Below are 22,576 nucleotides of genomic sequence, written 5' to 3' on the forward strand. Positions count from 1 at the left end.
AGTAAAAAGGACTTTTTTAGTCCTGCTTTAAATGAAGTGGGCATTGTCATTCCAGCTGGTATAAACAGGGAAAGGAGGATCAAAAATCCTCTTTGTTGCTGGACCCTGTCCCCAAGTCCTAGGTCACAAAATTGGTAAAGCTATTTTTCTGCAAAAAATATTATCCTACATTCAGCTGGGATAAAAAATTTATTTGTTTTATATTTATTTTTATGTGTATCATTTAAATAATTTTCATTCTGGTTTTCATCAAAGACAGTTCATATCCAAAGCCAAATAAATCCTCACTGGAAATATTTTCCCTGTCAAAACTCTCTAATTATCAGACCTGAAATGACAATCAGCAAAAAATAGCACTGTCTGATTTCACTCCTCACCCTTTTTGTCTTGATTCAAATCCTGCTTAGGCCAGCTGATGGCCAAGGAACTGCCCCAGGGATGCCCAGCACCATCCATGGAGCCCCCAGCACTCCATTAACACCCAAACTATGAGCCCTGCTCTGGCTCATGACAGGATTACTCAGCAAATTCTGGCATGGCAGGAGGCCCAGGGCCTGACTGTGAAAAAATTCATTATCTGGAGATTTGGCTCGTCCTAGGAAGGGCAGATTGGGGTGCTAGGATCCAGTCCTGTAAATAACCCCATCCCTGAAGCACTGTCTGCAGCAGAGAACCAGGGAGCAGGATCACAGCTCCATCTGCCTTCTCCCCTCTCTGAAAGGCACAAGCAACCAAGACTATTTATTTTCCCCAGTGCACAAGATCCCATGGACTGCCAGCCTGGGGATGGCTGTAAGGGGTTAGGGTTCCTTACTGCCACACTGAGTTAGGTTTCAGTCCTAGGAGAGGGGTTTTAATCTCTGGTAAGGTCAGCACAGCTTACTGAGGAAAAAAAAAAAAAAAAAAAAAAAGAGAAAGGAAAGGGCTCTTTTAATTGCATTAATTATGATACAGTCTCTTTTGTTTCTGATGACTGTTGCATTTTAGGATCCAGGAATGGTATCACTGAATTTTAATCAGAGATCTGAACAAGCTACTGAAATATGATTAGTTCTTCTATCTGACACTGTGATTACTGCTTAGGAGACATCTGCTGCTGCATAAAATCAAATCTTCCCTTTCTGTCTTCCACTGTGACAATGCCAGAGCTTTTCTCTTTTTTTTCAAGGAGGTGCAGATGATCTCAAGGAGCACACCAGCACAGCCCAGCCTTTGGCTGAGGAGCACTGGGACACACCCCGTGGTGGTTTTTGCCCTCTGCAGAGCCCTGGGCTGACAGATTGCCCATTTTCACAGCAGGGACACAGCTTTATCTCTCATTTGCATGCACAGGATGTGGCCCTTCCCTGCACTGCGCCAACCCTTGCCATTGTCCTTGTGACACCTGGTCACAGGAATGGCTGGAGCAGCCTCCAGCTGGGTCTCCACTCCTTCAGAACAAAACGTGTCCCTCTCCTCTGTGCAGGTGAAAAGGCATTTTTCAGGATGGCTTCATCAGAGGGCAGGTGGTGGCCTTAGGCTACCCCTCAAAAGGCTGATGGAGTGAGGTGATGCTCTCAGTCCTGGGTGAGAGCAGCACTCAGCACCTTGCAGGGACACAATCCAGAAACTGAAGGAAGCATCAGAGGGGGGAAGAGAGGGAGAGAAGAAAAGGAAAAAATTAAAAAAAAAACCAAAACCTAAAACCAGGAAAGAAATAACAATAAAAAAAGTAATATTTTTCACATCTGACCTCAAAGCTGCTGGGACTGCTGTGAGGTATTTTTCCCACTCAGGTTAGTCTGCTCTAAAAGGCTGTGGGCATCAAAGAGAAAACATTATAAAATATCAGTCTTCCACTCGCCTGCATTTTGCCTGTAATAGGTCTCCCACTTACACTGTTATTTTTTTCCCCCCTCATCTCAGCATAGAACAGAGGATGGCTGCTCACCAGGCTCATTAATATGCATAAAGTGCAGTATAATTAGTTGCCACAGGTAACCCTTCTATAACTGTGTGAATTGAGCTAATGTGCAAATATATGAAGCACTGCAAGTGGGACGGTGTAAGTAAAAGTCCCCCATTTCATAAAAGGAAATATTTGAATAATATGCAAATGCACTGGATGTTATTAACAGGATGTCAAGGTTTGACAGTCCATGTTATTGTGGAAATAAATGAGTTTTGACACAAATAACTTAGATATGCATTGATTTTTTGAGCAAACGTTGTAATGAGATGTTATGTATTGTAGTGCAGGTTTATACAGATTTTGATGACTATTAGGGGAAAACATAACAGTGGATCAATTATTAATGTATTCATTAATATGCTCCAATGTGTAACAATAATTATTTTCTTTCTTTTCTCCCCCCTCCCTTTAAAATGCAGTTCCTCTTGCATTTTTAATATACCTGCTTGAAAGTATATGGAGCAGAGTCAATACGGCATTCAAATCACAGGCGTCGGGGAAGATGAACTGTACCTAACCACTGCTGACAAACACTACCCAAATGCTCCTTACACTCTGCATTTCTTCATTATAACTCCCCAGAGGAGGCATTAGCTCCTGTTCTTTCAAGGAACCCGGTTTACATACTGAAGCCCATCAGCAGGTCAAGAGTTCCTAATGCTGGTCAGTGAGTTTATGTGAATTTCCATTGTGCTGGCATTTGCTCCTGAGAGGCAGAGGGAAGAAGCATCCAGAAAGCATTCAATGCCTAAGGACAAACATCTGCTGAAATGGCTTGCTGGCCAAGCTCACCAACAGGGGAATCTGCAGTTGATCCATTCTGCTGAGCCTGCCAGATGTCCCTGTTTTGTGCCATCTCGTCCTGATTTCTGACAGGATTGTCATCAGGTCCCTGTAGGTGGAGTCCTGCACGGGAGGACGGTCAGAGCCCTGCTCACTGCTCCCACTGCCACGCTCCAAGGATGCTCCAGAGGGCACTGGTGCCTGGAGGGGGTCAGGCACATCAGCATGGGCAGCCCAGCAGCAAGAAACCCTGAGCTGAAGTGGCACAGACTCAGCCCAGCTTGTTGTGGCTTTGCTGGACCTGCAGAGTCATTTGCACTGGCACAGAGATGGTGCAGGAGGAATGGAATTCTCCTTCACCACAGTGGCTGCAGGAAGGTGTCCCAAAAGGCCAACCCCCTTTTGAGAAGGATGATAAATAACTGAGCCTTCATGTCATTGGGATATTAATTGTTCTGTCACTTGAAGAAAAACCAAATTACTAACTTATCTGTGCAGTACATTTTCATAATTTGTGGGATCTTCTCTAATATTCTCAGCTTAAGATGTTCTGGCCTTAAAAGGTTACACCATAAGATGATCACAGAAGGGAAGCCATATTTCTGGACAAACTTTTTCCTGTCATTTCAGAAACTGCAACAAAGCAGCAGTTGTTCTGAAAGGGAGCCATCTGAAGAGAACTAGTCAAGACCCTGAATCTTCTCCTTGGAAATTGCATCAAGAGAAATTGGAGTATTTGGGGGGTGGTCAAGAAAGGTTATTTTCTCAGGGTAATCTGGAAAGTACTGCTGAGAGGGTCTGGATTCTTATAAAATATGGGCACAATCCACTCCTTGCTCTGCCTGAAAATGTACTTTTCAAAACTCCTCAACTTTGGAATACAGGAATACAGGACACAGAAAGCTTGGCCCCTCCAGGAATATTTCCTGCCACACAGGAGAGAGAGACACTCCTTGTTGCTCAGTATTTTATTAAAAGGTGCTGGGAGATGTATTCTGGCCTGCAGAGTGGGGAGGCAAGTGAAGATACTCTCCTGACTTCTCTCCACAATAAATGGGATTCCTCTCACTTTAGCTCAGCTAACAGCCTGTCCATGGTGATTCATCCCAAATAACCAAACTTGCCTCCAGACAGCCCTGTCCCTTTCCACTGGCAATAAGTGAGGCCTGGATGAATAGCTCCAACTTTCAGACAAGTTTTTCATATGGCAGCTGAACTCAATGACCCAACAACTGCCCAGACCCTTAGGAACTATGGCAGGGAAACATCTCTAAGCGTATCACCTGTGATTGCAAAAATATTGCATGAGGACCAAAGAAAAACTGATTAGTTCATCAGGACCTTTATTTTTGCATTTTCTCAGAGTAACCTGAGACAGAAGTTACCCTTTGAAGACCAAATGTTTCCCCGTGGTGCTACAGGAGCAGCCACACTGTCTATTTAGTGCTGCCCTATGGACCACCATGACTAGGTCTAACTGCTTTTAAACTGTGACATGAACAAGTAAATGCTGGAGGCAAGAAGGGAAAATAGCCACAGAGAAACAATCTAAGCCTGGATACCCCAAGTTGTGAAAGCACAAGAAGAAATACAAGACCAGATTTAAAACTGTGGCTAAAATCACAAGAAGAATGAAGAAGCACATTTGCTAATTGTGTGCATGTCATAAATACTGGGATAGCTGGAGACTCACAGCTTAAAACACTCATTTTATCCAGCCAATTAGCATGCTGCCTAGACCATTATCTAGCATTACTGTGGGTTTCACAGCACACAATGAAGAGGTTCATGTAATTATAACATGATCCAGGTGACCTCCTGTACCACAGGTAATACATTGTGCCTCTTGCACTGCCTAATTCTGGCCAACAGACCCGAGACAACCCTGAGTTGTTAAGCTACAGACAAGATTTCAAAAGTGTTTCCAGCCTTCAGGCATCCAAAATAATAAGTCATTTGAGGTCTTGTGTTTTCGAGAACAGGTACTGATTTTCAGGGGCAGATTAGATGCCTGAACATTTGAGGCTTTTGCTTTGGAGATAATAACTCTCTGATGGATTTTGCTCACAGTCATCATTGCTGGGTAAGTGAATCTGAAAGCAGCATGAGTGTATAATTGACTGCACACCGAGGTCTGGCTCGGCTCAGTGACGTAACCAAGGAACAGGGAAAAGCTTCAGCTGCCAAGGAAAGGGAATATTCTCCTTAGCCCATAAAAAAGACAGCCCCCCAAAACCACAGGTTTGAAACTCAAAGCCAAATTTCCACACATGACTATTAAAAGTAAACTCTCGGAAAATCATTCCCCCTTTCTCTTAGATGCTTGGAAAATTCCAGTGTCACTCTCATATACAGGTGAAAATAAAGCCAGCAATTCCTACTAATACCAATGCCTCCACAGGCACAGCTTTAGTGCTGCAGAACATCTTTTGTCTTTATCATTTGCATTTATTTATAGGCTACTCTCTCCCATCACTGGGTAGCATCACATGTTGCATAATTGTGTAATGCAGCAGAAGAGAATAACTGGGATTCCTGCTAGAAAACCCAGAGAAATCATTTCGTGTTGGTTTTTTCCAAGCCAATAATAATCCCATACAAAAACACAATACTTTCCCTGCAGCAATATTATGAAGTCTGCAAAAGACCATCTCCCAAGGAACAGACTGGCAGCTCACAATTAACCCAGGCAATGCCAACAAGAATAAGAAAATACTTTTGTGCAACTCTTTGTAGGATAACCAGGATGTTACTAATATTGTACTTATTACTTCACACTTTTTGGAAGGAGATTATCAAGTATTTTCTAAAAGGAGGGAAAATCCTTGCCTGCTCTTTACAGGTGTGGAAATCATAGCAAGGGGAGATACAGAGAAAAGCCTGTGATCATCCACCTGCAAAACAGGGAGAGATCAAAGGGTTCTGGTGATCTCCCAAGTGAGCAGTGAGCACTCTGCAGCCCACAGGGCTCCAGGCCCCCCTCAGCCACTGAGGGCTCCTGGCAGGATGTGTTACACTTCTGATATTCATGTACCCATGTTTCTTCTGTTCAGTGGAAAGCTAAGTGCAGGCAGGGACAGAAGACCCAAGCAGTGATGTGTGGCTCCTCTTGGCCCCTGTATCCAGCCTGGAAGCTCAGACAGGGCTGGCAGCCCAGAGCTGCTCCCATCTCTGCACTGCTGATGCCTCTCAGCTGCTCCTCCATGATGCTCTAACAAAAGATCCCCTGAGCTGCCTTCTCTGATTTGAAGAGACATCTGACTCACTGTTTGCTTTACCTGAGGCATCTCTCTTCCTACTTGTCATAGTGATATGAAAACCTGGGCTGTTTCCAGCTGGTGATATCACCATCATCTCAGCTCCCTCTTGTAGTGAAATAACATTCCTTCATCTCAGCAAGGACTGGTCCATACGTTTTCTCCCTCTGCTGAATCACTCCAGTTTGCTTTGACTGAATGAAGAGGAATGTGATCAGTGTATTTTCAATACTCCAGTCCACCCAGAGGCTCCTCAGCTGTTTCAGGTCTCAGGTCAAAGGAGTTGATTTCTATGAGCTGACCCTCAGTTTTCCCCATGGCTTGTATCAAGCTACACCAAAGCAGTTCAATGCTCTCCAAAAAGGGTGATGAAGCTGGCAATGGGATCCCTCTAAGGAGGATTTTCCAGAAGGGATCAGATTAATTCAGAGCATAAAGAAAGTTTATGCTCTGAAACTCCCCACCATCGCCCTGTCCTATTGTAGCTGCACTAAGTAGTTACAATACACAGAGCCTTGTTCCACAGGAATAATTTTCCTCCTTTTACTCTCTCCTTCCTTAGTTCAGAGTCAAAACAGAGCAGGGAAAACAAAATGGGGGACCCAGTGTATGGGAAGAAAAAACAGGAACTGAAAATCAAGCCAGAAAAAATGATCATTTATATTCAACATTTATATTTTTTAAGTAGGCAGTGAATAACTTTGGTGCATTCTTGAGCTTGTTTTTTTCTTTTCCCCCAACAAAACTGATTTACCTTTTTTACCTGCTCTATCAGACATGCAGGCAAATAGCTTCAATCCTCTCCTGAGAAGCTTTGCTCAAGTTCTTGCCCTCTCTAATGTGATTGCCAACACAGACTGACAGCTGGTACCATCTGCAGTGCTGGATTTTCTGATCTGAGTAACTTCTCCCTCTTCCAATGAGACAAACAGGTCATTTCAGATTAGACATCAAACCTCACCAGGTTTTGGTCACTTCTGGCCTGGGTCACGTTTGACTACCACCTGTCACTTGCAAGTCATCTATCAACAGGTTGTTCCTCCCTCCAAAAACACCAGGTTCAATCATTTAAGTGGTAAATCACAGTCTTAGCCCCTGTAGCCTTTAAAATACATTTAAATGAAGGAGGATATTTAAGGAAAGATTTTAGGGCCTTTTTATTAGTCTACTACCTCACAAGAAACATTTATTTTATTTGTGAAGAGGGGTGGATTTGGGAAAAAGCAAAGAATACAAACAAAAGGCAACTATATTAAAATGCTAAAATTCAGTGCCAGGCAAAACAACACATGGTAAAGAAATGCTGAAGTGCAGCTCTGAGAACCTTTTTTTCTCCTTGCCTAAGAGATGGAGGGTACATGGGTCCCCATCACAAGTGCCTGCACACACACAGAGCCCCAAGGTCTCGCTTTCAGCTCATTCAGTCTGAGCAAAATGGGGAAATCAAGAACACCAAAGCACCAAAGGGGAGGATTTGCAGAGATGCAAAGACTGCCCATGTAATTAAATACCTGCACTGTGCACAATGAGCCTTCACAGATTTGAGAGCACCACAAAGGTGGGTTTAGCAGTTAAAGAATGTTTAGAAGATGATAAAGACAGAAAGCATTGACAATAAAGAAGCAGGATGCCTGCAATGCCCTGGTTTCCCAGCACTCATTCATTGCCATGTTAATAAGGTCCCAAAGTGTGATGATGCTGGAACAGACCTGCCTTGTTTTCATGGCTGTGCCCAGCAGATCTCTTCTGCATCTTTGACATCACACATCACCTTCAACATTACACTTGTCCTCATGGTTTCACCCTGCTATTCTACCTACTTACAGACAATTTTCCTTTCATTTCTAAAATTAAAACTCAGCTACCCAAAGGCACTTCATATGACACTGTTTGCTTAATGATATTTTTAAAGGACTTTAATTGCTTAGGATAAACTCTTCAATTTTGTTTCAATACCTTCAACATCAAACTCCACATTCTTTTGTCAACTCAGGTTTAACTCACTTGAAAGGCTGGACTACAAAAGAAGAGAAAGGAGAATGACTACTTTGGTTTGTATAATGCACAGGGCCCCTCTCTCCCATCCCTAAGAGGAAAACACCAAAGAATAAGTGTGTTTTTCAGAAAAGCTTTTTGTCTTGATATGGAGACAAGGGGGAAAACATCACCATTACCATTAACTTGTCACTGCTTATTTACCCTTGTTGAGATAAACACATGCCTGAGTCATTTCACTTCAGCATCCAAACACTGGTTCTTGTTATAACTTCACAGATAGATTAAAGAACCTCTTACAAGTAGTGTTTTCCTGCTGTGGAGGCACTTAACACTGAAGACAAGTCATCTCTCAATCTTATTTCTGATGAGCTAAAAAGATTGAGAGTATCTCGTGGCAAAGCATTTTCCCCAGCACCTCTTTCCTGCCTCCTCTCCAATTTACCAGTAGATTTTTCAGAATGGGAGCATGAGAAGAATCAAGATAAAGCAGAGCACCATTGGCTTCCTAAAGAGATGGGTGAAGTTGCCTTCCCACTTCACTGCCTCGTGGATTAAACATCCATGACTCCTGTAGGATTTGCACAGGAACAGGGGGACTCTTCTGACACATCCACAGGGAAGGAAAGGGAATCTAGAAAAAGCCACATATCCTCATGGAGTCATTTAAGGTTATCAAAATCTGTATGTTCTTGTGGACAGGATGTACTTTGCCCTAATAACCAACTGCAGCTCCAAGAAGGAGTTTGCTTCATGACTCCTTTTACTCTGGATGGAACTACTCACTGACTTTTTGCACTGACATTGTTGCAATCCCATTTTTAGCACTGGACTGACAAACATGTCTCTCAATCATGTTTCCATGGCTGCTTTTACAGTTTAATGGTGTGTTATAGTTTAAATGGTCACCAATTGAACGGGCCTTGTTGGTTTATGAAATAGCTGTTAATATTAGATTGCACAGTTGGGAATATTGCAGCGTGCACTTGGGCATTAAATATTAATTTGTCTGGTGAGAGCTGAGACTATTTGAAGTGTAAGAATTGAAACTTGGGCAGGGCTTCAGGGTGTTGTTGCCAGTGGCTTAATGATGTATGCAGTGTGTGCTAGCCTGAGTCTTTGGGGCACCACAGCCTTCAGTTCAGGCCCTTGGCCTGCATTTTCCATTTTGTCTTTGTCACAATGAATACTGAAATAAAGACATACAGATTTCTAGTGAACATTCCCTCTTTCAGCTATTCCAGGGCTTTTTCCAGATGATCAATCTATCCCTGCTCAAAGTGGGTCACACAACACAAATATCATTTTTGCTGCCAGAAGCCTCTTCATAGTAAACCCTGCATCCCCAAAGATACTCTATTGCCAGATCTCTCCTCTTTTGTGTAATTCTTATTAGAACAGTCAGCACAAGGCTATACTGATCTCTCAAGCACCATCAGAGGCTCTGGAAAAATCAAAATCAATCACAGAAGAACTCACACTGAAAGGGTTTGTTGTGGTCAGTTAAGCAGAAATGGGATGGGTGCATGTGAATAACTCATGAAACAGCAATTTTTACCTTTGGTGATTCCAGGTATTGCATATTAGCACAGGAATTGCCAATCTGTAACACTTGTGCACCTGCAGAGGTACTGAAAGTCTCTTTAGTGCCCAGAGACCTTCTGATGGGCACACTGTAAACTGGATAGAGATTGAACCTATGACACAGCTAAAAATATTCTATTCCATAAACCCAGAACCTTGGTTTTATTAAGAGGACTGAGTGAAGTTGTTCAGAATTCAGTCAGCTTAGCTAATGTGAGTTGAAAATGGATTTGGTGCCTTGGCCACTCCATGAGTTATTTCTGCAGCTGTACCTGGTGTTTGCCCACTCACGTGTTCATGAATGATCTGAAACCTGTCCATGTAAAACCCACCACCTACCAAAGTGTCTGTTGGGCTGTAGAACACCTCCCTGTACCACAGCAGCCTCTGCCTGACAGCCAAAGCTGTGTATCAGTATTTGTTTATCCGTATTTACTATCAGTATTTCTTATTTAATTACTTTGCTTGTTAGGGACCTGGGACAGCAGAGTCAGTGTTAGTCACTTCTTTCAGAAAAAGTCAGACAATTCCTCAAGTATCAAATATGTACCTTAGTAACTTTACACACAGTTCCTACAGCCTACCTGCATGGTTTATATTACAAAGAACACATACTGGGGGAATCAGGTGGTGTTACCCTGGAGATTGCAGAGGATGGGATATTTCTCTGACTCAAACTACCATAAATTCAAAAGGCAGACAGTATTTTACTGCAGAGACCTTCAGTGCAGCCTCTGTAGGTGTGGTCAGTAGAGTGTGCAATGCACCTTGGCCACTCTGCTCAGAAACAGTTTGCAAAACTGTGTGAAGCAACACTGGCAGCGAACTTGTGGAATTTTCTGCCACAGGAGGTTGTGGAGGCAGAGGGTATCTGCAGTGGTTAAAGGGATTAGAGAAATCCATGGACAACAGGTCCAGCAGAGGTACAGGCAGGAATGTACCCTCTAACACCCTTAATCCAATGATTACAGATGCTGAAGGCATGCCAAGGGAAAACGCTGCAGAAGGTGGCTGGAGTCACACCCTCCTTCTGGACAACAACTTTTGGGGGCAGTTTAAGACACCCAGGCTGGTTGAGTGATTGCTCTGAACCAACCTGTGTTTTCTAAGCCAGTTCTTTATCTCAAACCTTTTTTTTTTTTTTTTTTTTTTTTTTATCTTGCAGTTGAAGCCAGACCTGAGTGTATTTGACAGGAGTGGTGAGCTCCTGGCAGAACTGGAGGGAGCCTGATGGTGAATGATCCCAGCATGGCTGCAGGTGGCTTAAATACCAAAAATGTAACAGTATTAACAGTAGCACTGCCCACTTCATCCAGTTTCATGTCACTCCTGGGGTTTCTGATAGAGTTCAGGACACACACGGAACATGCAGAGACCTCATACAGCTGCTCTGAGATCTGTCTCCATCTGGGGAGTCAAAGCCCCTCACAGAGGAGCTCTCTGAAGGACTATTTCTCTGATATTTCCTGATTAGCATTTCCAGGAGCAATTTTGCTTTATAAAGAAATCCAATGAATAGAGTTACTGATAAGCCTGAAACTTGCTTCCCATGATTTCAAAAGTGACTGATGGTTTTGTGTACCTCTGACTGCAGCTGGACATTTGAAGATGCTTTAAAGGCCCCCCAGTTTTAGATGTCAGAAGTTCTATAGAGGGGAAAACTTTTGCTCTCTTTCCACACCTCCAATTGTGCAAAGAAAAGAAACCAAAATCAACAGCCTTTGGAAAAACCTAAAACTCTGATTTTGAGATGAAGCACAAGAATTAAAAGGGTAATGACAGCTGCCAAGAGAGGAAAGACTTCAGTACATGCCTCCAGGTGAGCAGATACTTCAGCACTGATGAAACATATGGCTTTATCTCAAACACACCTTTGACATTTCCAGTGTATGTGTCTGGGTGGGAATGGGTGTAAAACAGAGCACAGCTCCTGTAAAAAAATGGAAGCAGACTTCAGAGCCAATTGGGAAACACATGGCGACACCAGATAAAAGAGACAGACAGAAAATAAAAAGAGCAAAAATTCTGCCAAAGGGGAAAATCACAACTCACATCCTCTGCTTTGGAGATGGCTCTGTATGATTACAAGCACGCTGTGAATATGGCTGTTCTGATAAAAACAGTCTGCACCGTTCACACAGGAAAGCTCTTCTTTGGGGGATAAAATGTTCTTAGCTTCTGGTTTTTTCTTTTCCTCCAGAAAAGCAGCTTTTGGGTCCACCCTGCCATGCCACGTGCAAAGCCCAGCCTATGAGCAAACACCCAAACACACACCCCAACGCCTAAGTGCATATTCATTTGAACCACAGTGACAGCCTCATTTGGAAACAAATTAGGGGTTAACTAAGAAGTCCATGACAGAGGCAGAATCGAGTTTCCCTTTTCCCCTCACTGTCTGTTAGAATTAGAAAGTGTCTATGAGCAGTGTGTGTCAAGAATATGAACATGAGATGTCATTTCTCCTGCCTCTAATTGAAGCCAAGATAAATGAAGTGGAAAGGCGGCGTCCAATCCAATCAAAACATGAAAAAGGTATTTTGACATGTAAATTACAAACTTCCTGTGTATTTTGTCTCCCCAATTACACCCTCCCCTGTCATGTTTTTTTAAATTATATCTTAATCTCCAGTCTCCTAATAATTATGTCATCATTCTTGGGCCTTGAACACTGTGTAATGGTATTTTATAGGATGTGCCATTCATTATTAACTAAACTTACTCTCTGTCCCCGGTGATGCTATTTCTCATGGTGTTCAAATATGCATTGTGTCAGTTCTCCCTTTGTAAATGTTAGGCCAGTTCCACTCACTGCTTCCTGATTAAACGGTGTGGAGTAGGCAAGACACCTTCAGACAGTTTATTCTGCCCATCACTGTTTCACAGGGATGCACACTCCCTGGTATTTTTTTAATGGGATGGGTGAATGGCTTCAAATGGAACTTCCCAGTCAGTTTGGATTACTGAAGGAACTCCGTGGCTTTCATGGTGTAATTGACTGTGTTTTCTCTCCACCTCTTGAAAGGGGAGGCAGCACTGGCTCAAATTAAAATGCACAGTAAGGGATGGGGAGAAAGATCAGTGCAGTGTCTAACTACACCTCCATGAGAGTGTTTCCATCAGCTGCTCCAGTCCTTACATCAGATCTAACAGGGAGACACCAAGGATCAAATTCATCACATCTATATTTAGACTTTGTGAATGCTACATCTAAAGGAGTCAGCAGGACAAAACAAGCATTCCTAGACTGCAATTCATCTCCATCCTTTAAATGGCTATTTTTGGAGGAGATTAATAACACCTTAGAAGTGCCTTTTTCTCTCAGAAGACTAGAGCAGGATTCCTCAGGGCTTGTTCAAGCTGTGGAAGTCCACCAGAGGAGGAATCCCACCCCAGACAGAAAGGATCCTACCCCTGGAGCCACTGTAAGAGGAGAGATGGCTGCAGGGAGGAGGAGAATTTAGGTAAGTCTTGTGATACTTGATCTTGTTATTAATGCAATCACTTGTTATTGATGAACAGCACTCACACAGTAGTTGCTCAGGTTTCTAAGCTAAAACACCACCCACACATCAAATATTCAAGAATGATAGCAAATCAGAGCCAATATCAGACTTTGCATAAACATGCTACGCTTTCATGTTATAGTGATTATCAGACTAAAAATACTTAGCTCTTATGATGTAAATGAAAATACTTCCTCGTGTGAAGCTAGTTCAGCAATATAACTTAACTCCTGATTTTGAGAGCACAGAGAGTGCTCTCCAAACATGACTTACACATAAACAGCTGGAAAAATTACAGAAAAAATTACTAATTCGACTGTATTTAAATGTGATGTTAAACAACTTCTGTCTACATATAGAGTTTTATGTTCTCAGTCAAGCCTTCAGTGAGACAGGGAAGCCTGTGAAACACTTTCATCCCAGACTTTCTGTTACTGAAGGCAGCTGACACACAAGCCAGTCCTGTTTTTCAGCACCCACCTGCATGACAGGAATTTTGCCCTGGATTTGAACTGCTCCTCAGCTTTGCCTACGCTCTGTGTAAGTGAATAATGATCCCAGTATCAAAGATGCCATATCAAAGTTTGGGTTTGGATACACCTGGGCAATCTCTTTTTATTACTGTAGTCAGTGAGTGCAGCAGAGGAGCTGCAAAAACTCCTGCAGTTTGAGTGGGACGGGGTCAGGAGTGAAGGAAATGGAAATTCCTATTGAGTTTCAGCACCCCTTCTCTTTGCAAGGAGATCCATATCTCTGGAAAAGCTCTGCACCTGCACAAATAAAAACCAAATAAAATCCTGTTTCTCTCTTCCCTTTGGCAAACATCCTTCCAGAGCTCCACCTCATCAGGCCTGGGAACTGCCTCTTCCCAGGGCCTCCTGACATGGGCATCCCCTCATTCCTCCAGCAAAGACAAAAAGAATCCAGCTCAACAAACACTATTGGTCACCTCAGGCTTATTTCTTCCTGGTGTGTTTCCTTCTGTGATTTTGCCCAGACCTGTGGAGTGACACCTGAGCTGAGGGGAGACTGCTGTGAGCAGGGCAGCATCCTCTCCTTCACATGGGCTGTGGAGGGTCCGTGTGTCTCTCATCTCCTCTCCCTCCTCTGCAGTGTCCTGTTTTATCGTTTTATCTCTGCTGACCTCTGTGCTGTAAAAGCCTGCACTTCTGCTCACCTGCCCACAAAGCACTCCAACAGCAACTTCTGTTACATTAACCAGCAAAGCCACGCTGAGGCTGAAATATCTCAGCACAGAGGCCCCTGCTGAGGAGATCCCACTGCTCCCGACCTGGCCCCTTCACACCACGAGCATCCAGCCCTGCTGGGAGCTGCATTTTTATATATTCCCAGCACAGTGTTGCTGCCCTGCTCATGCCCTGGCACCTTGTGCACGAAACCCAGCTTCCCTGGAGATGACCAAGCTCTCACATGCAATTATAAAACATTTTCTCCAGCCCCACACACAAAGTTGGGTTGCTCTCCTGTCAGGAATATCCAGAAGCACGTGCACCCTTCATCCAGTTTCTCTGGAAAAAGTTCATCTTTCAAAGGACTGGACAGCTGGGTTTAGGATTGAGACATCAGAACTGAATTGTTTTAGGCATCCTGTCATCTGAAGGCTCCCTACCTGAACAGGAAGAAGGATTTATTGCACCTCCTGCACTGAGCTCCTGCAAGGACCATCAGGCTGTGGATTCCCAGCACAGGTTTGCCAGGCTGTGCTTGTCAGTCCCAGATGTGCACAGACACACCCCAGATGTGCACACACACATTTTCACTCTTTGGAAAGGAACAGGGAGGCTCCTGCCAAGCTGGATTTAATCCTGGGAACAAGACACTCCACGTTCCTGCAGTTTGCCTTCTGGCACCAGATACAAACAGGCAGTCAGGAGTGGTAGCATCAGTCTCACCCTAATTAAAGCCACTTGAAATTACTGAGAGTCTCTCTTCAGCTGCACCATTTTTCTGCTCAGGGTTCATGTCTCCATCCAGAGAGACTTAAACCATTCCAAACAGACATAAACCTCATCCATCTCCTGGGGTTCTCACTTCAAGTGCATCACACATCTCTACGCAGATGAGGCTGGGGTTGGGGCATCAATAACACAAATTACCATCCAGTCTACTGTAAGCTGGGACAGTTTGGCTATGACCAGCAAGTTTGGTGTGCTTTTGTTCTGTCTGGATAGTTTTTAACTTTTTTTTTTTTTTTAGCTATAAAGACAATTGATTTTGCAAATTATTACCATAATACTTGCCAGAGTGCTTCTTTACATATTGCAGCAAAACCTTGACCTGTGCATTGTGCATTTAGATGGAAATACATGAAGAGAAAGTTTTCTGTCACAGCTTTTTGTGTGGCACAGCCAGGATGCATTTAGAGATGGGTTGTGCTGTTACTGTACCTCTTACACAGCCTGAGTGTCCCCATAAAGCACTGAATGCACCACACAATGACACTTTTTATGCACTCCAGTATTCTGAAATGCCTTCCTGTGTCCTTCTCCCTTCCCACACGCTGTGGATGGATCTGCACTTTATGGCTTCTGTCACATGCAGCCCAAAGTGCCAAACTCTCTCAGGCACAGCTTCCCAGCACCAAGCCACTGCTCCACCACGGCTCTGCAGGATTTGTTCCTGAGCCCCAGCACTATGTGAAACCTCAAACAGCTCCTCTTGGGCACTGAGAAAGATGCTGCTGGTGGAAGACCTGCCCTGCCTCCCTCTCCAGAGCTCCTGCAATCACATCACAGGTCTGGCAGCAAACCCTTGGCACAGGTCTGGGAAAGGCAGAGTGAGACAGGGGAGAGCACAGGGAAAATGTGGGAAAATAAATGCAATGGGAGCTTGTACAGAGCTTTTCTCACAGGGTGTCTTTGAGTGGCACTAAATATATAAGTATGGGATATATATAGCTATAAATAAATAAATACATGTACATATTTGCACACACGATAACCTCAACCCACAAAGTAACCAAGACAAAGAACCATTTCTTGTTGCATCCTAACCCATCACAGCAGAACTAGCCATGTTTCAGGTATATTCACCAAATCTCAAAGGTTCCTTCCTATCCCAACTCTTCTGTAACACAAGACAAAGTAAAATCCTGCTGTGATAGTGAAGGGACATCCCTGTGGCTGCAAGTCCAGGTTCGCCACAAAGAGCCACCCCCTCACTGGAGAACCATCAAGATCTCCCCATTCTCCTCTTGGTCACAGAATCCCAGCCCTGAACACTTTAGAAAGAGGTTCCTGGTCTGAAATTACAGGTCCCGCTGCATAAACTTTTAAAAAGTGAAGTTTTAGTCAAATTACAAATTCTCAGCCCTGCACAGAAGGCCACACTCCACCTCCCAGAGTACTCATACATTTGCACTGTAGTATTGCTTTTAATTCACAGGTCTGTTTATTATAGTGGATTTAAGAATAGATAATATTTCTAATGTATTTTAGCAGTGAAAAATTTAAGAAAGAGAGGGAAAAAAATGTTGGTGAAGAAAAACAGCATCACTCTTCAATGAGCTACAGACCCAGTCAGAATGTGCTTGAAATCTACAATTCTCATAGATTGTATTCCCCCCTCAGAACTGTCATTTGCCAACCATTAGCACATACCTAGATTAGGGTTGGGATTAGAACCCAGTTGTAACCAAAAATCCCTTTATCTTCATCAACATTACCCCTACCACAGCGCTTTTGCTAATAAGACAACATGGAGAGTGAAAACAGTGGATGCCACATCTCTACAAATCCCTCCTTTTCTCTTTTTTTTCATGCCATCAAATCCTTGATTTAAATTCCAAAGCACAGAATTCAACACATACAAATTCAATACCACCTCGAAAAGCAGAGTTTGCTCCTGCTGGGCCAGATCCTCTGCTGGTACAAATCAATATGGATCTCTTTAGCCTAAGTGCATTTACATTGTGAATCTGGCCCCTGGGATCCCTGAGCTCACATGCAGGAAAAGTCTGCTTTTAATTAAAAAAACCAAAACTGAAAGGCTTTGCAAATGTGAGCTTACAGAGGGAGAAGGCCCCTCTGCAAGTTTATTCTGGTTTATTTGTATTTTCATAGCAAACAATTCATGGCCAAACCAAGAGCCTTGGGTGAAACATCTCATGATAATTTCACTTTCGGCAGCACCATCTTCTGGGAAGCTTGTCCCAGTTTCACCAAATTCTTTGCCTTACTGATAGGAAAGGAAATAATGTTTAAAAACAGTTATTTTGATATGTACAAGCCAGAACTAAACTACAATTGTTTCACTTGGCAATTTCCTTTCTGTTAAATGATTCAAACCATCATTCAAAGCAAAGCATTTTATAGAACAGTCGTTTTGAAGAAAAATAAAATACTTATTTTGACACAAGAGTCTGCTCCTTCCCTTTCACTATTTGATTTCTTAATTTTTTTAAATTTTCCTTAAAAAAATACTTATTTTAATTTTTTGCACTGCCAGAGAACAAGAATAATCAATTATTTGCACTGCTCTAGATAAACTATGCATAAATAATGAATAAAAACATACATATATTCCCTCTGCTGTAAACTACTATTTGGTGAAAAGTAGAACAGAACAGGAGTCTAAACTTATTCTCTGCCTCTCTTTGTCTTGTTTTTCACTTAAGATTTGAGTACAACAGCTTGGAACTTGGGACAACCTCAGGGCAGCTGCACTCCTTCCACGTTGTTATACTACCATCTACTGATAAAAGGATGCTATTTCTCTGGGATTTTACCTCCTGTCCTCATCACCTTGGTGCAACAAGCAGTATTTCTACTCCATCAGAGCTCTAAAATGAGCATTTAACTGCTGCTCCGAGCCTCAGCACCTGAACACTCTTTTCTGCAGCACGAACACACTCATGGAGGCATCAGCTGCACTCCAGACCCTTTGGAGGAAAGAACATTTTGGGGAATTTGTATTTGTTACTCCCTTTGTTTCTTTCAAGGGAAGAAAGCTAAAGGACGGGAAACAATCATCAAAAGCCCTTTGTCAGCTTGAAGAAAGGAGGCTGGGTTGGTCTTTCCTTAAGTGGGGAAATTGCTACTTTAAAGAAGCTTGAAAGTGTACTACATTAAAAAAAAAAAAGAAAAAAAAAAAAAAAAAAAAACCCAATAACAAGTTTAGTCTTATAAAATATATAATATAAAAAATATATAATATAAAATATGAATTCCCCCCATTATTAATAGCAGGAAAGGCAGCAGATTGGCTTTTTGCAGCATCCTCACACCCCTCCTGTGGGCTCCTGATGCTTCCAGGGAGCTGTCCCAAGTCAGCACCTAGCACTCACCTGGGATTACTGTTCTGTTTGACTGAGGAATGGAGAACAGAGAGAAAAGCTGAGGACTCTTTGCAGGGTCTCCAGATGAAACAATTGGAAGTGCCAGTTAATTTCACATCCTTTATCCTTCTCAGCTATACCCAAAATAGGAAGAGTGGCAGGCACCTTTTAGTGTAATCAGTGCTCCACAGTGATTTGGGGCTAATTAGATGTTAGTAATTAAGAAAAGACTGCTGTGATGGATGTTTTTACAGGTTGTATTGTTGATTCAAGAAATAAGCCTGTTCACCTTTAAGTATTGTCAGTCACATTTCTTTAGCTGGGAAGAATGAAATGTCAATTTTATCTTGCTTCATCACTGCTCTTTAATCAATGTCGATGCATCACTTCCCACTATCATTCCTCCATCAAACACTGACCTGGAAATCTGACACTGAGCTTTTCAACACCAGCTCAGCTAATTAAGAACTTTGTTATTCCACCTTCCATCTTTTAAAGAAAAGTAAGAAAAGTGCCAAAGAACCTTTTGCTTTCATGTGGAAAAGCATCAGCAGGGGGTTAATAATAATTATTAAAATGACTGACAGCTGGGGCTATACTGTGATTTGGCCCAGCCCTGTGGTCCTGTAGACACAGAAAGGTAAAAGCTAAGAATAGTCAGGCCCTGAATTACTACAGTGAATAAATGGGGTTTTAGGACAGAAAATAGCTTCCTACCCTGAGACTACAGGAGCAAGAAAGGTGCTGATATTTATTTTTGCATCTGACCCTTTCAGCAGGGCAGCCAAACCCTCCCCACATCGCTGGGAAGCAGGAGGAGCACTCAGAGCCTTCCCACAGCAGCCCATCACGGACACTGTGGGCCACCAGCAAGGAATTAAAGAGCAGGGCTGAGCTGCATCCAGATGGGTTTACTGGATTTTCCTGCACGCAAGCAGAGGAGACTGTTTAATACATGTACTGCCACACACTGTGGGAGCCCTAAGCACAGATTAAGATCTCAGTGTTCTGGGGCCTGCACAACATGTCAGCCCCAGTCCCACAGATCTCACAGCCTGAGCATGAGAAACACCAAAAAAAAGCTGGGAAAACAGAAAAAGCAATTAAGAAATTTTGATCGGTACCATGTCACTGTCACTGTCTTTCACAGGCTTTTAGGGTTTAAATATTACAAAAACACCTCCTTTTGAAGATAACTCCCACCTTTCCCTGAGCCCAGGGGGAACTCATAAGGCCAGATACTGCAAAAGCATTTGCTAGAAAACTTGGCTGGTGGAAAATCAATTTGTTGTGGCCTGTCAGAAGTGGGCACAGATTTGTCAATACTGAGTAAGAGTGATAAGCAGGATGGATATGGACTGTGAAGGCTCTTCAATAAAGAGATGGTCAGGACTAGCAATGAGGACTTGGGAGGAAGAAGCAGGTCAAAGCTCCTTGGACATGGAACCCAGCAACAAGGCAAATCTGGGCAAGAAATCTGTTTGCTCCTGCTTCTAGAAGAGAGATATTAGGTGCATTTTCTGAACATAAGTGAGAAGAACAACCAAGGCATATATTTGGCTGATATCTGTGTTTTCTTAATCAACTGCAAACAGTATCAGGAAGTTCAAATTTGGCTGATCTGACTCCTCAGAGGTGGGGGAACAAAAACACTTGGCACAAACCATTGCTTATATTATCTCACCCAGAAGACCTGCAGACCCAACAACTCAAGCAGACTCTAAAGGCTTTCACAGGATTACTTTTGTGAGAAAGACCTTCTTCTTGCACAAAATAAAGATTCATATATTTTAAGGGCCAGATTTCTGATAAAGGATTGAGAAAAGACATGGGTGGCAATCTTTATTACCCTTTTCCAGGCCAGTATTTTCTTTGGTAATTTTTTTAAGGAAAAAAAGATTGCTAGGGAGCAAGCCATGCCTCTTAAAAAGATCACCACCCCTCTCCTAGCTCCAAAGCAGGTGTGTGCAGCAGCTCCATCCTGACCCAGCCCTCATCCTAAATCTTCAATTCAAGTGGGACTCCAGGCAATTCTGACTCTGGAGACCCTCAGTTCCCAAAACCAAATGGTGAGTCCTCTCTCAGCACTATCTAAAATCCACCAAATTACACTGCACCTGCAGGGAGGTGTAGATCACTCAGGTTTTGAACCTCTTCATTTTTCCCAGTCCATGAGTAGGACATCTCAGAGAGAAAACACCCAGGGGAGGCACTGAGAGTGCCACAATCAGGTCTTGGCAGTGCCACACACACTTTTTCTGCTGGTAAATCACAACCTCTCAGGAGCTCAGCCTCTCATCTGGCAAAGGCAGGCTCCTCAATGTGTAGATTTTGTGAAGATCTATTCTCCAACCCGTGAAAAGCAGAATTAAAGGATCTACAGAGGTATCTCAGTAACACTGAGGTGGTGCCTTCAGTCCCACCCTGTGGATCACACCTTTCCTTGCAACCTTGATTCTGCAAAGTGTGAGAGCACACACTGACAGTGGGGCTGGTTTCTGCATGGTTTGCAGAATCAGGGCTGGTACATCCATCAGAGATCCATCCAAACACACAGCTGACAAAATAAATATCTTCTTAGTGCTCCTATTATCATCCAGTGTTTTGGGGCCGGCTCATAAAGGCGCTTATGTGCAACAATGCCTAAGCAAACTGGGCTGATTTAAGAGGGCTGAGGGAACACTTAGCTGAGAATTTCCTGGCTTCAGTTAGATGCAGTCAGAGCGTTAAGATTATATTTCAGTGTCAGTATGTTGTTTTTATTTGCTTTATTAAATTTGCTTTAACTTGCATTGACATTTTCTTCCCCTTGTTACTCAATCTCTCTGCTGTAAAGATTCTGTTTTGCTGGACTGTTTTGCCATTTGTAGCAAAAATAAACATTAATGCAATAGGAATTAATTTTTTTTATCATCAAGAAGTGAAATCAAGCCCCAGATGATGATGTTGCTTGACCTCCAGTCCCAGCCTGGCCAGACCAGTCAGGAGATTTTTGATTCAGAGGCAGCTGTACTACCAAAACACAGAATTTGTTCTCTCAGGGCATGCAGTTACTGCATTTGGGCACCAAAGTCCACTTTAAATTCCCCACTCCCTCTGTCACAGATGGAGCAGTAGCACTGCTAGAAGCAGCACTGCTGTTACTGATTGCAACCATGGAAAAGCTTCACAGAGCCAAGTTTCTTAAAGGTAACTTCAATTTCAATGCATGCAGCATTGCACCTGTAAGTAAGTGACAATGTGATGGGATTTCCTTACTGGAGGCTCACTTGGAAAATCAATGCACATTTAAGTCACACACAGGTAAACAGTGGTACATCTCTGCTTTATGCATGACACAGAATTTGGTTCTGCAAGTAAACATTATTTTCAGCTTTTCAAAGGCTAACTGGTTAAAGTTTCAGATTTGATTGTAAGCAAATATCCAGTGGAGAGAGAGAATGTCCAGAGAAAACAGAGCTTTCTATCAAGCAACAACTGTTCTAAAGTACCAAGATTTTGTGTAAGTTAAACCAGTCCACTGCCCTTGAGCATTCCTTTGAGACACTGGGTGAGGTTTTGCAGAGTCACAGGAAGTGACCCTGTGCCACAGGAGGGGTTTAGCCATGGTTACTGCACTCTAATTGAGGCTCTTCTGTATATAGGAGCCCTCTGGAGCCCAGTCCCCAGCTCCAGCAGTGTGCAGAGGTGGAATCTGGACTGGACAGAGGGGTCACAGCACAGGGCATGAAATGCTGCACTGCCCCTGGGAGCAAAAAGTGAGTCTTGGCAGAACCTGTCAGGTAATGCCCCGTGGGGCACAGCCAGGCTGGGTGGGAATCAGCCCTTTGCCCTTCCAAGCAGCAGAGAACAAGATTTAGGTTTTGGCCTGCCTGTCACTCCAAGATTCAGGGAAGGGCATGACTCCCTGGCCCAGCAGGTGAGTGATAAATCTTATACTGGCAGGCTGGCATCACCTCGTCTGTGCAAGAGGAGATGAGACATTGATCTCATGCCCCTGGGTTTGCCAAGACCATCTGCAGGTCTCACCAGGATACTCCCCTCTCTCCTAAATCCTCCTCAGTGACAGAGTCCAACCATCTGGCAATGCCACTGCTCACCCAGGTGACTTTGGTGTTTCCAAACTCCAGAGGCCTGTGGAGATATCACTTCTCTCCAGAGATAGGATCCCAAATGGTCTTTATATGAGAGCCTTGCTGTACACAGG

Source organism: Passer montanus, unplaced genomic scaffold, assembly GCF_014805655.1.
Source record: "Passer montanus isolate IOZ18808 unplaced genomic scaffold, ASM1480565v1 scaffold5, whole genome shotgun sequence".
NCBI lineage: Eukaryota > Metazoa > Chordata > Aves > Passeriformes > Passeridae > Passer > Passer montanus.